Here is a 21,097-nt window from a genome sequence, read left to right on the forward strand (position 1 = left end):
TGAGCCTGATTCTGCTGGAGGTTTCTTACTGTTAAAAGGGAGTTTTTCCTCTCCACTGTCGCTACAAGCATGCTTAGTGTGAGGGATTGTATTCGAGTCGATGAGTCGATGCAATCAACTGGTTTTCCTTAGATAGAAAACTTTGAATCAATTTGACTGTATGATCTGGTTGAACTGTAAAGTGCCTTGAGATGACATGTGTTGTGAATTGGCGCTATGTAAATTAACTGAATTGATGTGAATTGAAACCCCATCTGTTCAGTAAAGGTTTCAGAGGTCTGTCAGAAATCATTAAAGAATAAAATGGATCATGAAAACAATGAGTACACCAGATTGGTCAGAGATTAAAGTGTGGACATGTTCAAAGAAGGTATGATATATGAAAAAAATCCCAAGTTTTAAATATCCTGCTGATGTTTAGATCATTTTAATTGTTAACATTCAAAGACTTGGGGATCCATCTAAGCTGACATGCTGGCCAAGAGGCCCATAGTAAATCTGTAGGAGCTACAGAGCTCCACAGCTCAGGCCAGAGAATGCATTAACAGGATGGCTACAAGTGACACACTTCACATATATAAGAAGACAGCTGTTGTGGCAAGAAGATAAGAGAAAGGTCCACTCGTAGTTTGGCACAAACCATGCAGAAGACACTAAAAATGTATGCAGAGTGTTCGTGCATTGCATTGTGTATTATAATTGCTCTGTCTAAGTCAAAATTTTAATATCTAAAATTCTCTACCAAGTCTTAGAAACTGATGTTCACTGATGTTCAATGCACAATGCGACTGAGCTTCTCCTAAAATCTGCAAAAAAAATACACTTAGAACTGCAGAAAGGTGTTATGTCGAATACCTATAGTTGTAAATGTAACAAAAGGGCATTTTAAAACGAGGAATCATTCCTTCCATCCCATTTTCATGCTTTTTTGTGATGTTTTTTTTTTTATAGAATCCTGGTGAAATAAATTAAAATTTGTGGTTTAACATGACAAAAAGGAAAAAAAGTTAAATGGGTAACAATACTTTTGTAAGGCATTCTCCTCAAGCTTAAGATTTCTAAGGCGATGGTAAAAACTCATGATTATTAGAAGAATAAATTCAACTTTACTGCAAAGAGAAAAATTTACAGCTTTCATTTAAGCACCTCTGTAAATGGCGATATAAGCAATGTCACTTCCCATTTAGTAAGTGCAGAACTGAATTTGATTATTCTTTGCTACACAATGCAGGATATTTGATTAGAGAAGATCACTGCCTTTAGGGGCAGAGAGAAGGGGAAGTTTTGTTGAGAAGAGCAACTGGAATTACAGTATTTACAGGTGAGAAAGAGTTAGAGCTGTTCTCACTTCTGATACATTGATTTCAGGTGAGCTAAACAGTGTGATTACGCCTCCCTCTTTTGACATTCCTCTATCCCTTCTTTTTAGAGAATATTCTCATTATGCTGTCACTTAAATTAATTATCCAGAAAGTGGCTGTTACTTTTCTTTGAAGTGAAACTGTAGTAAGCTTTTATCTTTGTGAAATGATTACCTGTATTGGACCAGTGTGTATTGTTTTCAGCGTGACTTCTTCAGCCTTTGACCCATGGCTCTTGCATTGCTTTCCTCCCACATTCTCTCACGCATGATTAAACCTTTTCTTAGAAGCTGCCCAAAGGCTCTGTGTTGAGCCTCAAATCTTCGTCGGTAACATGGTGGCAGCTCTTCAAAGATTCTGACAGATGCTTTTGAATGGGAAAAACTGTGTAGGAGATGTCCTGCTTATGTGTTATACAGAGCTGTTCTGTGTGAAGGGTTGATTTTTCAGTTTGACTGGAAGGTTATTTAGAGAACAATCTCTTAATTAACATCACAAGAGTGTAATAAGTTGTGAAAACAGCGTAAACCCACAACTCCTGTTCTTCACTTGTCAAGATTTAGAGGGTGGTGAGAAGGACCAAACTATAGAACTTGAAATGAGGAATGAGATGTTTGATTATGATAAGACAGAAAAATTACATAAGCTCCATAAGGAGAAACAGGACATCGAACATTGGCAGAGTAAACATGGAAGTTAGAGAACAAATAACAGAATACGAGGCAGTATAACTGAAGAATCCTACCAGGAATAATGTGAAACAGTGAATACATTTACTGAGGAACAAGCTGAGAATTACATCGGATGGAGAAGAGTTGATGTGGAGATAATGTGAGTAATTTGGAGATAATATGGGAAGAGTTAGATGAACATAAATAAACACAAGTTAGTTAAGAAAACAGCGACATAAAAGAATGAAAGATGTAAGTAAAATCACATCAGTAACAATCTCATCAGGTCTATAAACACTTCATCAGTGACCAAAGAGTTTCAGTATTGCCTGCACTTTCTGAGGATTCTCAGAAATGACAACCTATGCAGTGAGCTATTGGTGTCCTTTAAATGACTACTCTGCTCTAAATCAACATTTTTCTGCAAAACAAATTATAAATAGAAGTCATAGGCTGCTATCTACATGTCCCAGGCACCCCCTTAGGCTGAAAAAGGGATTACTTTTTTGCTATTGGCTCATGCTACGTTCAGACCGCACATCAGAACTAAACCTGTACAAGCATAAAAAATGAAGCAGCACGCACGTATGCTGCTTCTGCTGCGTGCAGTCTGAACGTAGCATTAGCCAAAGATTGTGATGTAAAATCCGGGAAAACAGACGTCAGTAGTTTTTGAAAAATTTATTTTAGCCTTAAAAGTTAATTTGGTAGAAGAAAAAAATATAAAATGAAAATGTATTAAAATTTGTCAAGATCATCAAGATTGTCATTCCATTCTAAAAGTGTTTCTATTCTAAAATATTGACTTAGCATTCAGTCTGAGTTAATGGGTCAAGAAATAAAAGCTATTTAATTTTTATTCAACGAGAGTGTTTGGTTCAAATGTTTACTAATGTTCTCAGTTTAAACCGCTGCATGTGGGAGGAGGAAACAGCCACACAGAATCTTTGAGCCAGCAGCTCGACAGGTACGGCTAAAGGCTGCTGACCTCCTCCATAAAGACATTTACTCTGGTGAAGACCATAGAGAGAAAAGCTCCATCTCAAAACTATCATCACTTGGATTGCTCCGCTTGTCGAGTTTCTTTTGGTTTAAGTGCCAGTGTCCATTGTCAGAAATGAAAGGATGACGGGAAGCTGATCATTTCTGATAATGGATACCTTGAAATGCACTATCCCACGAATACCATGGTCACTTATGAAATAGTTAAATATGAAATAACTTTTTAATACATTGATGGTTTTTTTTTGTACTTTTCAAATTGTAAGTTTTTCACAAGTAGCAGCTGAGTAGTCAATATAAAACCTCTTGTTGTGATGTTGTGGTTTCTAAGGTTGCATCCCAGTTGGTCACAGTTGTCTACTGTCTTGCCGTTGCCAACTAGCGTTTTAACCAGTGCAGTAACCTAGGGCTATGTCCAAACGTCCGCCCTAACCCCTAAATCCCTCAGTTACTATATAGAGCAGGGACTATGTAGTTGACTACTTACTACTTTTCGCTCGCCGTTACTGAAGTAACTCTGTTGTGCCTGCCTATCTTTGTTATTTGTCGCCGCCACAACAATTCCCATAATGCTTTGTGAGGAGAGCTCTCACCAAGCTAACTGGGATATATCTGCTCCAGGGATCATGAATGATGACTATTTTCAATGTGCCTTGTAAGAAATTTTGAGTGCACTACTTTTTCATCCACTCGACGTTCAGACACACATTTAACCCTTTAAAGCCTGAACCAGGAAATAATTGACAGAAGATTCTAATTTTCCAAAATTAGAATTGTCATTGAACTTTGTGACAAATGAAATAACTATAGAAATTTTGTAAAAACATTAAATTACATCATTTATTTGCATCAATTTTGATATATAACACATTTCTATATCATCTGTTTTCTGTTCACTACATGTGTCTGATTATGTAAGTCAGGGTTTCAAGAACAAAGACATCACAGTGATGCTGCAGAGGTTTCAAAATCTACTGTATCAAATATGATACACTTGGCTTTAAAGGGTTAAAATGGCGTAACAACTATATAGTGATTAGGGCAGACGTTCGGACACGGCCTAGAATAATTAGGTTATTCAGTCGGAACTTTTTTATAGGTTCCCCACTTTTTACCAAGCACCCTGCAGCCAATCAGAAAGGGTTATTCCCCCAGGCAATGGATGAACATTAACATTTGCCTATTACATAATGATGTAATTCATATAAACAGTTTTATTTGTTTTTACCTCACTTCATTTAGTTTTTATTTTGCAACCGAAACAAACAACCTTCCTATGTTTGTTTTTTTCTGTTTACATTTTATTAACTCACTGATCGTTTGGCATATATGTGGTACTTTTCTATATTATTTTGTATATTATAATATCACTTTAGTGATATTGACAATAAAGTCAATCTTCCTTTTGACTCTTATTTTCTCTTCCAACATAGCCTATTGCAGCAAAACTGGATGGTTGGAGACAGCAGGTCATAATCCAGAGTAACCATTGTTTCACCATTTGTGAAGATATTCTGTCCAGACTAATTAGGATGAGTTTGAGGCCATGGTGCAGTCTGTAGGAGAAAATAATGCAATCCTCTCTTTTATTGCACAACGTGTAATGCATTGCTGCCGTCAGATATTGATTTTTGGCGAAAACTGATAAAAAACAATGTTTCCTTTTCTGCTCTGATCCCTGTGGTAGATTAAAACAAACAGCTAAAAGTATTATGGCCTGACTTCTTCTTAAATTCTGAAATTGTGCCCCCCTGGCTCTCTTACTTTTGGCATTATGCAAGAATAATGATCTTTACTTATTAATAACTTGCCAGAAACAATTGCACCACCCATTTTTCTTTTTTGCATTGAGACATGATGTGAAGAGCAAATGCAATGAAAGAAACATCAGAGATGGTAAGATATTTATTGAAAATGACTTTCTATCTTAAAAATGTATCCAACTACTGCTGAATAAAGGGGAAAGAAATTTAAATAAGAGGTCCCAAATATAGACCAGAGATGATTTGACACTTTATATATTTGATAAAATTTTGTGTAACAGACCAACACGATTTAGGAAAACGTAATATTTAATAAGATATTATTTCCTTTAATGTTAATATACATTTTAATGTTGTGGCAATAAGTTAAAGTGGGAGGAATTTGCCAATTGAGAATCTTTAGCAAGATTAAAACACAATGTTTAGAAGATAAGCAGAGCTGGTTGCAGCTTTATGTTCAATGAAAGGTGGTTCAACAAAAATATTGACTAATTTAGAAAATACAAATATGAGGATTCAATTTCCTGGTTTTACTTACAAAAAGACGTTAAAGCCGTGGTGCAAACTTAATCCACCAGAGCTTGAATTAACCCCGAACACCTGAACGAAATGGCTAAACTGCCTCCATAGCATGCAGTCAAGCTTTACAGAAGCTCTGCTAATGAGGTTTTATTTAAGTCAGGTGTGCTTAAGTCGAGAAGCAAGGTTTCAAGAAACCAGCCAAACATGCATTTTTTCCCTCTTCGTTTGAAATTTATGCAGCTTGTGAACCAAATATCATGTGGAAGCTCAACAGCTATGCACATAAATTACTCAGCAAACTCGCTGAAGTTGTCAAGTATCATGGCTAATATGCTGTCTGTCCGCGACGCGCTGGCTCCAATGTCCTTCGGTTTATTGAACCTCTTTTTTTTCTTCCTCTGGTGCCTGTTCCCCATTGAAGATGAAAGAAGAAATGACGGGCAGGAGCGAATGAGATACTAGAAAAAAAGGAAAAAGAATCAGACCAGCAAGAAAGAGGAGGTGTAGTAGAAAATGGAAGACAATGTAGGTAGGTAGACAATAGACTACAGAAAACATGGGGCATAGAGGATTTTTTTGAGAAAAAAGAGATGCAAAGATCAAAAATAAAAAATTTCACATAGAGGATAAAACTGAGAAAGATAAAGAGAGCGTCTACAGAAATGAAATGATATTTGCCACGCAGTGTTTGGCACTGTGTGTATTCTGTGGTTGGTAGCAAGCCCTGGAGCGATTCATCATGATTATGCGGTTTTAGGCAGGTAATGTCACAGCAGTCACGTCTGGGATCACCTAAGGTGGGGAATGCTGCTTCTTTTGAACATCTGTCTTTGCCAGGCAGTAGTCATTTTTCTCCTACAACAGAAATATTTTCAAACATATGTTTGACTCTTGGAAATATCTGGTCACAGCAACACGGTGGCATATTCTTTCTACTCTGATTTTTCGTGTCTCTGGGTTTTGCTCTCCTCTTATGCTTGCCTTGTCACCTGAAGCTTCGGGGGCTGATTAATGATATTTCAAATGTCAAATGTCAGGTTCTGTCTCCATATGTTAGTCTCTCATCTTTTCCTCTCTTCTCCTGCTCTCCTTTATATCTCGCCTTCTGTATCTCTGATTTCCTTTGTGGTATTTGATGTCACTGCTAACCTTGATCATTTACATCTCTTTCATGTTTCTCATTGCCTATCCCAGTCAGCCACCTTTCGATTCCTCTCAAAACAGCAAAACACTGTTTTGCAGTGTGTGCATTGATGGAGCAAGGTTGGCATTTGTCCAAACCCCATTTCTTTTAAGATAAAAGCTGTTGTACTGGTGTCTGTTTATATAAGATTGTGAATTATAACTTAAAATCTAAGGTACATAACTTCTGTGAATGCATGCGCTCATGTGGAGCAAACAGGAGCTGAAAATAACTGCTTCTTAGAGCAGTCAAACAAAAGAAAATATTTCCATATATATAGTTTTTAAAGTTCAATATCTGTTGACTAGGTTTAAGATGTACAGGGATGGTAGACAAGTCTAAAGTAGTAGTCACTGTTGCATGTCTGCATTTAAAACAAGTGTCCTTTGCTTTTACTGGTGAATCATCATTAATATTATGTATGCTTTCTTTCTCATCTTTTACTGCCAGTAATCCATCGTCTACTTACAGTATGTATATTTTTTGAAGGGCATAATTGCTGGATGACAAATTGATACTCTTGTTTATAGTTGTGGCATGTCGTCAGAATCTTATGTGCAACAGGTCAAAGCAATTTCAGTTTAAAGAATCAGGGCTCTTGTTTTAACTTGGAGTGACATCAGAAGCTCAACCATGACCCAGCTCTTTCTGACTACGAAACTGTTTCTTTGTGTAATTCAACTCTTCAAGCAACAGAAGGTCTGAAATAGGGCTGCGATTATTTTGCAAATCGATTGTGTCATTTTTTTCCCGATTATTCGATTAATAATCGGATAGCCAAAGTTTCCTTAAAGAAAACTTTTTATGAAATGAAACCAGGTGAAACTCAAACTTTTCCACTTGAGGAGTTCTGGGTAGAGCATTTTGACAGTTGAACTTTTATTCTTTAACTTAAATGCAAAACGTTTAGATTTTTTTTAAACAGTCTTGGTATAATTACCGCTCTAAGTGGGTTGCTCTGTCAGCTAAAACACATTTTAGAGTATCTATACTCATGTTAATCGATAGTTAGATTAGTTAACAATTTTTTCAGTAATTATTTAATCCTTATAATTGTTTGAGCGCTCATCTGAAAGTCTTCCTCACCCAGAGGCACTATTTGATCTCAATCATGAGGGTGATCAACATTAACAAGACTGCATCTCAGGATATGGTGACAGGTCGGACAAAAATCATGTGCTGACCAACTTAAATCTAAAATCTAAAGAAGGTCCACTACTCACTCTTATTGCAACTACTCTTTTTTTTTTTAAATTTAAGAAATAAAAATGTAAGAATGAAAAATGTAAGAAATGAAAACTGCCTACTCAAGCAAATACACAAATTGTGGAACATTTAAAACCCACTGCACCTTTGGCTTAGAATATTAGCATGTTTTTCAAGCTGATACCATGCAGAGTGTAATTTTACAATTTTATCCTGCTTACTATAGATGATACACAGTTGCTGTGACTGATTGCTCTTCAAAATATTTTGCTCTTGTTCTGCCTTCAAACAAAAAGTGAAGATGAAAGAGATCTTAGATGAAAATTAATCCTTGTCATTGAACTATTGCAGCCTGCTATCCCAGAGAAACATCTAATAATCACGGCTAAAGCAGAACCAACCTCCTGTAATGTTGTATAAATATTTAATAATCCTACAAAGGGCTGATTTTTGGTCACGAAATGTATATTAATACAATTAATGAAGACTTTAAGCATTTATTACGTATAGATGAACCCAGAACTGTCTTCACTCGGCCACTTTATATATGTAGCCTTCAACAAAGCACAACAATCATTCCAAGACGCTAAAACGTGACTGGCTGTCTAAATTAGACACAAGCAGTTCAGCAGATGGTCGAGAAAAAGACAGGACAACCTCAGAGTGAAGAGAAGGGCATCTGATGTTTGACTTTGACAATAGGGAAAAGGCTTATATAAACTTGTTTGAAACTATGAACATGCCAGTTAGCATGTTTCAGGCAAAGGTAATTTATTGCTTTAAGTTTTTCAATAATGTTAAAAAAAAAACACTGATCAGACAATTTCTGTTTGCTTAAAAGGTTTGAACTGCGATTTCAGCACATAGAAGAGAAACAATCAGCAGGATATTCTTTTGTTATGGGTAGTCAGTTTTTAGATCAGACAGAAGAATAACATCATCTGATCTATCCTTATCTGATTCATTTTCAGCCAAACACAAAGTGCATCCAAACACATGCTGTCGGTTGGTGGGTTTAAAATGGAATAATGGTAGTTCTTAATGATGAAGCAATTGATTTTCCACCTTTTGACATGCAAATCATTAGTCTGATTTTATCAAGAGAAAATTCAACAAATGTCTCTCTAAAATGTGCGCTTAATGTGAGGGATTCCTCTCACAACAAAAATGTACGGCATGTAAATAATTAGTCACGGAGATAGGAGTAATTATGTCGGATAATCACAGTGTGTGAGCTTGTTGGGGTGCTTAACCTACGGTTTATTGCTCCCTTCTGTGAATGGACTGGTATATGCCACTGTTGTATCGTTGTGTTAATCATATCATTAAATACCTAAAGCTTTGGAAATGAACAGTCAGATTTTATCTCTGGGAGAAAAAACAGTATTTTTTTACTACTAATAATCTCTAAAAAAATTATCTAATATGTGTAACAAAAAACTAAATATAATAGTATAACATCTCAATTTTAATTCATGGTGTATGTGAGAGCACACTGCCAACCTTTCTGTCATTTTAGATTTTTCTGTGCATGTGAACTTTCTCTGCACTGACCCAAGATAAGAGGAAAATACATTATTGGACAACTGAGTGATTTCTGATTTGATTTTACCTCCTGGAAGAAAGAGTAAGGCTGGACAAAAATAGCCTCAGAAAAATTGTTTCCTCCCCCCTTGTTTTATTGTACTTCCTTGCTTCTTTCCTATTGTGTTATTGGACCACAAAGACATTACATTAGATTTGCTTTTAATGCAAATCTAATAATATTTCGAATAAAGGTAATTATATATAGTATAAAATAGACCTTTCTTAGCACAATGTATTTTCTCATATATAATATGTCCCAATTTTGATTTTTATCTAACCAATGTAATTACATTTCCTCCGTCTTTTCCTTTCTATTTTACATTTGTTTTAACTCTTTTAATGTAGCAAAAATGCATTTGTAACCCACATCAACAGTTAATGAGCCAATAAAAGAATTAAAATCTGTTTGCATATCTGTGTTTCAAAATTATCTTTTTTCAGATAAGTCTATTAGCAGACTGATCTCATTTGTCACGTCTTATATTGGGATTTTATACTACATATTTCTTTCTGACACAGTTGTATTTCTTGTTGGTAGACTACAGGAAGACAATTAAACTTTGAGAGACTAATGAAATTACGTTTCTTGGCGCTCTGGCCCCGGCAGAAGATTGCCGTTCACACTGAGCCTGGTTCTGCTTGTCATGATCGATTTAAAGAATCTGACCAACATGCAGAGAAACCACTCAGAGAACACGGACAAAAGTTTAACAGGTTTATTTGATGAAATTTGAACGGTGGTAGGGTCTGGAACTCAGTGAACTGGAACTGGAAAGTCTGAAGGGGAGATCACAGAGATCAGTTCAGAGACCGTGGGAAAAGAGACTGCGGCTTGAATAATGCAGGAGTGGGACTCACGTTTGAGGGGGCTCTTGTCAATCCTTGAATCCAGTCTGTGTGGATTTATCCAGTGAAGAGGGAACTCGTTGGAGAGTGGAAAGGTAGACATACACTATATTGCCAAAAGTATTTGCTCACCCATCCAAATTATTGGAATCAGGTGTTCCAATCACTTCCATGGCCACAGGTGTATAAATTCAAGCACCTAGGCATGCAGACTGTTTTTACAAACATTTGTGAAAGAATGGGTCGCTCTCAGGAGCTCAGTGAATTCCAGCGTGGAACTGTGATAGGATGCCACCTGTGCAACAAATCCAGTCGTGAAATTTCCTCGCTCCTAAATATTCCACAGTCAACTGTCAGCTGTATTATAAGAAAATGGAAGTGTTTGGGAACGACAGCAACTCAGCCACGAAGTGGTAGGCCACGTAAACTGACGGAGCGGGGTCAGCGGATGCTGAAGCGCATAGTGCGAAGAGGTCGCCAACTTTCTGCAGAGTCAATCACTACAGACCTCCAAACTTCATGTGGCCTTCAGATTAGCTCAAGAACAGTGCGCAGAGAGCTTCATGGAATGGGTTTCCATGGTCGAGCAGCTGCATCCAAGCCATACATCACCAAGTGCAATGCAAAGCGTCGGATGCGGTGGTGTAAAGCACGCCGCCACTGGACTCTAGAGCAGTGGAGACGCGTTCTCTGGAGTGACGAATCGCGCTTCTCCATCTGGCAATCTGATGGACGGGTCTGGGTTTGGCGGTTGCCAGGAGAACGGTACTTGTCTGACTGCATTGTGCCAAGTGTAAAGTTTGGTGGAGGGGGGATTATGGTGTGGGGTTGTTTTTCAGGAGCTGGGCTTGGCCCCTTAGTTCCAGTGAAAGGAACTCTGAATGCTTCAGCATACCAAGACATTTTGGACAATTCCATGCTCCCAACTTTGTGGGAACAGTTTGGAGCTGGCCCCTTCCTCTTCCAACATGACTGTGCACCAGTGCACAAAGCAAGGTCCATAAAGACATGGATGACAGAGTCTGGTGTGGATGAACTTGACTGGCCTGCACAGAGTCCTGACCTCAACCCGATAGAACACCTTTGGGATGAATTAGAGCGGAGACTGAGAGCCAGGCCTTCTCGTCCAACATCAGTGTGCGACCTCACAAATGCGCTTCTGGAAGAATGGTCAAAAATTCCCATAAACACACTCCTAAACCTTGTGGACAGCCTTCCCAGAAGAGTTGAAGCTGTTCTAGCTGCAAAGGGTGGACCGACGTCATATTGAACCCTATGGATTAGGAACGGGATGTCACTTAAGCTCATATGTGAGTCAAGGCAGGTGAGCAAATACTTTTGGCAATATAGTGTACGTTGGACTCGGAGGAGTAATGGAGTGGACTGTCACTTGAATTTCCTGTGGGAACTGAACGGATCATGTGGAAGTTTTTCCCTGCTCAGGATGAACTCAGTAAATCCTTCCAGGGGGAGAAGGTCCAGGTATCCAGTTACACAGGAAGGCTTCCTGCCGAAGAGCAAAGCCAAAAACAATATAAGACTCAGAGAAACAAAGGCTCAGGTTAGAGTCAGCTAATCTCAGCTTGGCTAGAGTACCCAAAACTGGCAAACACTCTGGTAGTGACAAGCTCACTGCTCAAGTACTCCTCCAGTAATAAACCAACGAGCCGCAGGTGTGCAGGGAAGACCAACGAGGACAGGGCACCCCCTGGTGGTAGAGAGAGAAGGAACAGACAAACAGCCCACACAAACTGGATTACTAACACTGCTGGAGGTTTCTTCCTGTTTAACGGGCGTTTTTCCTCTCCACTGTCGCTTCAAGCATGCTTAGTGTGAGGGATTGCATTTGAGTCAATGAGTCGATGCAATCAACTGGTTTTCCTTAGATAGAAAACTTTGAATCAATTTGACTGTATGATCTGGTTGAACTGTAAAGTGCACTGAGATGACCTGTGTTGTGAATTGGCTCTATATAAATTAACAGAATTTAATTGAATTGAACGTGGGACACCAACAGTTGGTCCAGGTGAGGCTGATAAGAGTCTTGCACATTAAATTTTGGCTTAAGCTTCATTTCTTGGGTTGTTCAGAAGGTGTGAACCTGAGTACAGCTTACATAAGTTTTATAGCTGTCCCTATATGTTAAAATAGATTTCTGAAGTTATGTTAATATTAAAATAGAGGAAAACGACAAATTATTACATTAAAGCTTAGCTCTTTAGTATTTTTTCTTTATTTGTAGTAACAAACTCTACATTGTTTTTGTCTTAATTTTTAATGATGTTTACAGCTGTGTTAAGAATGTTTGTCTTTTCACAGATCAGAACACTGGAAAAGAGATTTAAAATTTTATCTCTTACGTGTACCACACAAACCTGATGGGAATAATAAAAAGATTAATACTCAGTCTAATAGTAGAACAGCCAATTATTTAAAAGCAGAAAGAGAAACTGCTAAACTGGTAAGGCAGATAATGTGAAGCACTCAGTTTTAATTCTACACATCATTAACCTGGGAATGCTCAGGGAAATGAGGGACTTTCATTCAAACCTTTTGAGCTGATTGGACAAAGCCACACCTGTTCCTCACCTACCAAAGTTTGGTTTTAACCAATCACGGTAGCTGTCTATCACTATCACTGTATGAGGTGTGGTGGAGGTCGGAGAGGGTTGGACCAGTTTGGATCCATATCCAAGCTCTTCCAGCCTCCTTATTTTCACAGTCCTCAAAGAAACCCAGTCCACGTAGAACGGGTCCTTTGAAGACGCAGCCGATGAATTCAAACACACCTGTAGTCTATTTTTCATTCTTACACCTCTGTCTTTGTTTCATTTTATGCTTTCAGCCATGCACAGACATTTATACCTATGACATGTCACTGCGTTTCCATTTGCACCTTATTTCTCACTTAGTCTTTTTTTTTTATTTCACTATAATATCAAAGCCTTGAAATGTCTCTATGTGAGAAAGAATGCTTCTCTCTTTTACACCTTTTGACATCTTAATGAATATTTAATTTTTTTCACACTAATACTTTTTTGTTCTAATTTTCTCATCTTACACAGTGTAGCTTGTAACATGTGTAGAAATGCAAGTTTAGCTTGACTTGTCTTGCATCTTGGTTATTTTATCTTTTAGGATTAAAAATTGGCCAAGGCAAATAATTGTACTTTCAATCACCCCAATTTCACAAAACTATTTAAATCGCAAAAGCACTTGTGCAATTTTACCAGCAGATTATGAATATAATATTAACTACAACTGGAATGTATTGCTAATTGATGTAATTCTGATCAAGTGTAAAACCAAGTAATGATAGTTAAATGATAAAAACAGACAATTGTTCAATACCATGTGTTATTAACGGCTTAACTTTGACCAGCTGTTAAAATCCAAGACGTCTTCACCATCACTAAATGTCAATAATGTATTTTATAATTCAAGGAAGAAAGAAAATAGGCACTGCACTTTTTAGACAACCGGTCACTAATGTATAAATAATCACAGACTATCACAATTAAAACAGAAAGGAGTGCTTTATTTATTGAACCTAATAATCCCTATCAGAGTATTATTAGGTTTGATAAATTGTGGAAACCCTACAAGCTACTGGAATAGACACATAATACACGAAAGAATCAGTAAACATAAAAGAGTTCAAATAATTTCCCAAGGTAGAGTCTTTGATAATGTTCAGTCTATTATCTCAGCTGAGGGGATGTCCATCAGATAAGCAGCATAGATTTGACTTGGTAGACAAATGTGTGACAGTGGTCTTTGGTAACAGTCAAATCAATCTAGTTTAACTTAATCCAATAATTAAAAATTACCAATAAACACAATGTTTTGAAGGTGAAAGCAATGAGGTGTTTATGAAAACAATAGGTGATGTGGGAAACAAAACGCTTCTATTGATACAGAAAATGATAGTTTAGTGGCAAGCAAAGCTAATCCACTGTTACACTCAGCTGTCTTTAGGTTGGAATCTCTCACGGCGCAGAAGGGGACACCAGACACAGGATGTCTTGCCAGGACATAAAACCAATTGGTATCTTGATCGTTTGACAGGCGAAGATTTAACAGAGCTCTTCATCTCCCCCTATCAGAACAGGCGTACCAGCAGGGCTGTGCTGGATTTTTTTTTTTAGCTCAGAGCTCTTTTGAATAGGGATGTAGTCCTTTTAACAACAAAAATGGACTACAGTTCCAGAGATTGCGCCACATGTAATGTGATGTCTGTAAGTCCACTTCACTTCGTAGCATCCAGACCGAGGTCCAGGGGAAGAAAGGGGAAAATAGGTTTCTCTGTACATTTAAAGAAGTCATGGGTCACGGTTCAGTATGTGATGTCATGTGAAATGGCTGAGTCAAAACACAGCCATAATCTGACACCCTCAGTGAAATTGCATTTCTGATCAGTAACATACTGATTTATCATCACACTATATTTAACAGCAGTAAGACACTAAATTTCTCCTTCCAGCCCTTTAGGTGGTGGTTAAATACTTTAAGTGGGTTTGTGGCCGCACAGAGAGGTACAGAGAGTTGCAGCCAGCATGCAGATCCATGCATGCAAGTAGAAGTAAACACTTTTTCAGACAATGGTTACCGTAAAGTCCTGGAACAAAGGATTCTGGGCAAGCAAGCTTTCAAAAACCGAAGGCCTGGGGTTAAATGTCTATAAGTGTAGGGTTAGTGCAAAGGGAGAGCAAAAAAATAAAAAATAAAAAAATGCATCCTAACCATACATTTGCATAAATACATTTACATACATACATACATATATGTGCATTTATATATATATATATATGTTTTAAATCTTAAGACTGCAGAAATTCTTTTCTGACAGTTTACATGCTCTGCTTGTTTTAGAGAAGATGCTTCTTATTCCAAATAGAGTATTCCAGGCAATTATCTGCTCCTAAGCACACAGTCTCCAGTCGGGAGTAACCAATGTTTGAGAACTTTGGCTTGCATTAAGTGTCGTTAAATAGTGACTCCAGAAATGTCTGGTAACCTGTCAACATTTCCTCACAGGAACCTCTACTTCTATCCTTTTTATCCCCTCACTTTCTTTACGACTTCATCTTCTCTCCCTCTGATCCCACTATGCTCTGTCTCCAATGAACATGAAAACATGCAGCATGCTATTAATACTTTGCTTCTCTTTCATCACTAATACAAGTTCTACATGCATTTTTTCTTTCTCCTTGACAAAAACGCTCCATAAACCTGAATTTAGAAAAAAAAAAATAAGTTACTCTCTTGCCTCATGTTTTATTATAATTCATGTAACCAAACTGCTGAGTTATTCAGTGTTTCTGTGTTTTGGCAGTGTCTCTGCTTTACTGCTTTATCAATTGAATATTCATTCACAGTTATTTCTTTAATTAGAAGTCCTCCCAAAGGGAACTGAACAGACTGAAACTAAACAGAGAAAAAAACCCAAGTGCCTTTGTGACTAAGACCCATGTGTTGTGAATTATTAAAAATATGCCATAGTCCAGTGGGGCTTGATCTGGGGATGGGTGGGGTTGGTTGTAGCACTAAATAGAAAGAGGAAGAGTTACAGTGGCTCTTAAATGTGCACACATTCCTGTTAGAGTGCCCAGTCTGGAGATGTAAAACATTGGACCATAATCTAATGATACCTAAAATTTTATCCACAATTTTGTGTCATATCTTTTTATCAGGGGACAGGATTTTGAAACAACAAAAACTTGGTCAGACTAAGTGAGCAGGTTTTGTTCCATGACAGAGGAATCAGGACTAGAGCTTTAGAGAGATCACAAACTACCAGATTTATCAAACCAGCTATTCAACAGAACACATAAAACTCTTGTGTAAAAAAAAAAAAAAGAGAAAAGTTTTGAAGTGTTGATAGTTTTAAGGGACAAGCAAAGCAGTAGGTGGCAGTAATAGAAGACAGTCAGAGAAAACTTGTACACTGGGGCAACAGTGGCGTTGGATGTAGAAGTTTGTCCTGAAATCGAAGGGTTGACGGTTCAAGCCCCGCTTCTGTCAGTGAGCTACAATGTAGCTTGCCACCGTGAGTGTGTGTGTGAATGGGTGAATGAATGTAGTGTAAAGCGCTTTCCAAGGTCAGATCCTGACCATATCCAGATCTATACCTGAGGGGAAGATGGAACGGGAGATGATCCAATTTTCTAGGACACCAAAATATGGCATTTATCATTTAAATATGTTAGTATTTACCATTCATGTTGCTGCTTGCAAAATAAGTACATTGTAATAACTGGTTAAAGCAATAATAATAGTTCGATCTGTTAGACTGGTAAAAATTGTAAAACCTGTCCAAAGGTACGTTTATTTGCCCCCAAACTATGTTTTACTGATTTGTACAGAAAAATGTGTGTTCATATGACTTACAAAAATGTGTAAATGCCGCCTAAAATAAAATAGTGTGGTGGTAAACATTTCTTTATAATTCATTCCTAATTAAAATGTCTTGTTTGGGCCCAGTGGCTTAACTCTACAACAGGTGTTGATGAGGTGTGTTGAACAAGTTTTTTTTGTAGCTGTTCCTCATTAGAGTATAAAGTTTCACTTAGGTGAGATTGTACTTATCTTTCCAGGAAAAAAACAGGGCTTCATTTCTTTTTCTTTTTTTTTTTTTTTAGAACACTCAGCATGGAGCTTTAGTAATTTGTCCAAACACTACTTAACAGGAGAGCCGAGACAAATCCTCAGAAATGTACACGCACACAACAGCACAAGTGTGTATCAAATTTGAGGACCCTCATTAGTTTTCCCTAACATTTTCAAACCAGGCCAAAAAGTAGAAGAAGGACCTCGAGGGGAGGCAAGGAGTGACTGCGAAACCTAATTTCCAGAAACTTCTAGCTCATAGTTTAGCTTGCAAAGCAGCAAACATACATACCCAGCAGTGCTTTGTCAGCTGTACTGCTGGTAATGTCAGACAGTGGCGACCAGCTCCTCTATCTGAGTGTGCATCTGTTTCTGTGTATTGAAAATGTGTGTGTGTTTGTTCATTGTCCTAGCAGAAACAGATTGTGCTCCGATACAGGAATAGATCACTGGTTGATGCAGGAACTTTATCATCGCCAAGATGTTTACTCCTAGTTGCCCACACACTCGATCAGTGCACGGAACCTCGCCATACATTACACTGGACTATAACAACAAAAGGGACAGTGCAATAAAAATGACTGCAGTGCAGCAAGTATGGCATACCAATATTTTAATCCACCGTGTAATATACAGTATTGCTACTTAAGCAGTACCAGGTGGTATTTCTTCCTCTTATGATGTTGTGGCTTTGATAAACTGTTTTGTCAACCAGAAACGAGGCATGGTGCAATTAAACAGCAAAAGAGAAACGCATTAAAACAAAACAAGTGTAGCTATTCAGCCAATAAATTTCAGTTAATAGCATAGAAGAAAGTTGGAGGACTTCTCAAGTTTTCCATCATATTGTTTATGCAGTTTAGGATAAATGGAAAGAGGAGAATTTGCTATTTAATAACTCAATTAATTCTCAGAAAATATAATTTAAAATTGTATTAATATGAAAAAAGTAAAAACATTGTGTGTGTTAGCCATACACAACAATTTGACATTAGACATACATAGAAAATAATACTCTTTGGCTAGTGCCTTCAAAGGTTCTGTGTCACAGGCATGTTATGAAGGAATTGTTTTCTTGTGAAGGTGCATTCAGACCAAGGGCGGTGGATTAACATAATACCCCTATGCAAACTTTTTGGGGAAGGTCTGGGAAGCGGCTACTGGGGAATTCACGGCTCCGTTCTCATTTCGTACTGATTAAACTTAGGTGTTATCAAACAGCGGCACCACATGGAGAGAGCAGAGTGGTTAACTCAGCTCTAAGTTTTCTATGAAATCATTTCTTAGCAGCCAATCACGGACTGGTTGTAGTTGAGGCATATGTTGAAGGAGTGGAACCGAGGCAAAGCTTTTCTCAGTTAAAATGGAATATAGAGTACGTAATATTAACAAAAGTAGAAATAAAGAATCCTCTGTAGAGGTTTTTTAGGTGGCTTTAAAAAAAGCAGTTTTAATTTAGCCCTAGAAGTACTACAGTACTTGTTGTTTTACCTTACCACCAGCAACCACACCCTCATTTGTTGCTGCCCACTGCCCAGCAGAGGTGCTTTTTGCATGGGTGGATTGACAAGAAAGTTCTGCAGAAGCTGACCTTCATCCGGACGCAGCTTTGGAAGAACTAAATGGACTCTTTTTTTTCCAGGGCTTCCAGACTTTTCCAAAAACGAATGGTCTCCCCATGCCGATTCAAAAGTTGTGCATTTAGAACAATTTAGCAGCAGTCTGTGATGTTAAGGTTCAACTGTGCTTTTATTGTGAAATGCCGATAACAAGACATTGACAGGTGCTATAATGCTATAGATGCTATAGAATGCTATAGAATTGCCAAGGTTAACGGCAGGTCCGAACTGAAGATATGTCAGCATGATTAACTACTATATGTTAAACAATTATTCCAGCCACTAAACAAGGTACATATGTCCACTGTTATATTCCTTACCATTCACTGCATGAAAAGTGGGATTTTCGTCAATATGCGGCACTGTAGATTGTCGTGGAACTTCAGGTTAGCGGCAGTTTACGACAATTTGCAGGCTTCGCCGAAAACTCCCGTAAATTGTCAGAAATTGACGTGGACTCTCTTAGGCAGTGTTCCCCCCATGCTTCCCCACCATGGAATTCTAGGGGAGGCTTTAACATGTAAATGAACATGCTGTGAGCTATACAAATGCAAACCAGGGTTGCAGGGGGGGGTTTTACCCCAAGTGACATCTTTCTGGGTAAGAAAATCTCTGATACAAAGAGATCAGGCTCAGTATAGCCTCTTACATTTTAGCTTGAATTGATTTATTTAATTAAAGTATAGAGACCAAAACAGATCTTTAGCTGACAGAGCAATACATTTAGAGCAGTAATTATAAAAAAAAAAAAATTGCATTTAAGATAAAAAATAAAATGTTGTCTGTCAATATGCTCAATTCACAATTACTTAAGTGGAAAAGTTTCAAGAAATGAGTCTGAGATGATTCACTTTATAACATGGCGCATTATCCTGTTGGAAGTAGCCATGAGAAGATTGGTACACTGTGGTCATAAGGTCCGGCCAGGTCAAGATCCGCAATTGCAATCGCACCAAACAGGAAAAAGAACATCGACAAATTCCGGTTCGTCAAATTAAAATATAGCAGCAACAGATCGGTGACTAGAAATTATAGCACAATTCTTATATATATATAAAAAAATCTAACACCGTTTATTTAAATGATTGGATCCAAACTATTAGTTATTCACCAACGAGGAAGCAGATTTCTCATCTCCATCAAAATATTTATTTTATACCGAGGGACTTAAACTTTAATCAAATCCATTCAAAAGAAACTTCTTATTACAGGAATGAAAAGAGATGCTGAGTTTGGAAGTAGTGAACAAGTTCATAAAAAAAAAAAGCAGTTTTGAATTATCCTTATCCCCGTTACAAAAATCTACAAAAATATATATATATATTTGGGCAGAAACTGAACATATGCTGGATGATGGTGGGATTTTTTTAATATGTCATATTAAATTAAGCGCTCACAGGGTTCAAACAGGAATGAGTGACTCTAATTTAATGCTATTTTAATGCTTTTTGAAATGATTTTAATGCCATCAACAAGAACCATGTACACAAGTTATTAGTGTACATGAAATATGAAGGAGCTGCAAGCACAGTTCCATGACTCCTGTATGTATGTAAACACACACACATACACATATATACGTATATATATATCCTCTAGCTTTTTCTCCGCCTGGAGCGATATAATATATCTGACGAAATTGTTTTTATAAGCATTTTTTATTAAAGAATTATAAATACTTCGATAAACATATTTAAATAATTTTAGTGCCAATTAAGGCCTTGATAAAAAAAAAAAAAAGAATGATTTTTTAATTATTTTTATTGATCCGCGGACACCCTGGTTCATCTCGCGCATGCTCTGTACGATCTCCAAGAAACTCAGAGCGGCGGGGCTGGATCCACAGTGGAGGATGGATGCTTTGCTTTGTGCAGGCGGTATGGAGCGGAGAATGGGGGATTTCGGGGTAAAACTCCTCTTGGACGCGATGGCGACTCTGCATCGAACAAGACGAACTCAAAGAAGAGATGCTAGCGGTAAATATATGTTCGATTACTGCCTGCTAAGCTAAAAGCGGCCTAGCCTGAGCTACGGCTAATAGCGGCTAATAGTAGCCTTGCAAGAACAAGCTTTATTAAAGTGTATTTTTTGTGATTTACAGGAAGCAGTACGCGGTCTTCACAACTCGGAGACTAATTGCAGGCGCTATGAACCGGAGCAAGGGTAAGATTTAAAGAATATGCTTTCATTCTGCGGTAAAAGGAAATGGATACCGATCATAGCTTTACATTTTGTTTTCACAGGACTCCTATTTGCTCGGAGCCATCTCGGCAAGTCCAGATTTGCATGATGTTGATAAAGACGACATTGTGTGTAAGTGACTTGTTTTAATGTTTTCTCCTTCCTTGTTACTGTGACTTGCGTTTGATTTTTTATTTATACCACTCTCATTTAATTGTTTTCCAGCTGCCTGTAAGACGTATTTTGAGACGTTACGCAGGAGCTTCAGATATACGCAGCCAGCCAACACGCTGCGTGCGGAGGCTATCTGCTCGGAGTCGGGCCAGAAGAAAGAGGGTAAGACTTTATTTGGTGACTATTTTTCAGGTGCATTGATAGATGTGTTGTGTCCATACGCAGTGCGCTGATTCATTGTTTTTTTTCCGGCGGTGTCTCTGGATGGATTGTACGGTCGCCGCCATTTCGTAGGCCGGATCCCTCTGAACTCTGTGTTAAGCTGCAGTCCCGGTTAGAAGCGATGCCGAAGTACAGGGCCACGCACAGTAGG

At 37.9% G+C, this 21,097-nt stretch overlaps 1 protein-coding gene across 2 annotated transcripts in view; it reads left to right on the top strand.

Moving 5' to 3' along the window:
* clstn2a (calsyntenin 2a) overlaps positions 1-21,097 on the top strand; it is a 230,744-nt gene that overhangs the window by 15,988 nt on the left and 193,659 nt on the right. The gene's annotated exons all lie outside the window — the stretch shown is intronic.

This window comes from Cyprinodon tularosa, unplaced genomic scaffold (genome assembly GCF_016077235.1).
Source record: "Cyprinodon tularosa strain WSP-4 unplaced genomic scaffold, ASM1607723v1 ctg12, whole genome shotgun sequence".
Lineage (NCBI taxonomy): Eukaryota > Metazoa > Chordata > Actinopteri > Cyprinodontiformes > Cyprinodontidae > Cyprinodon > Cyprinodon tularosa.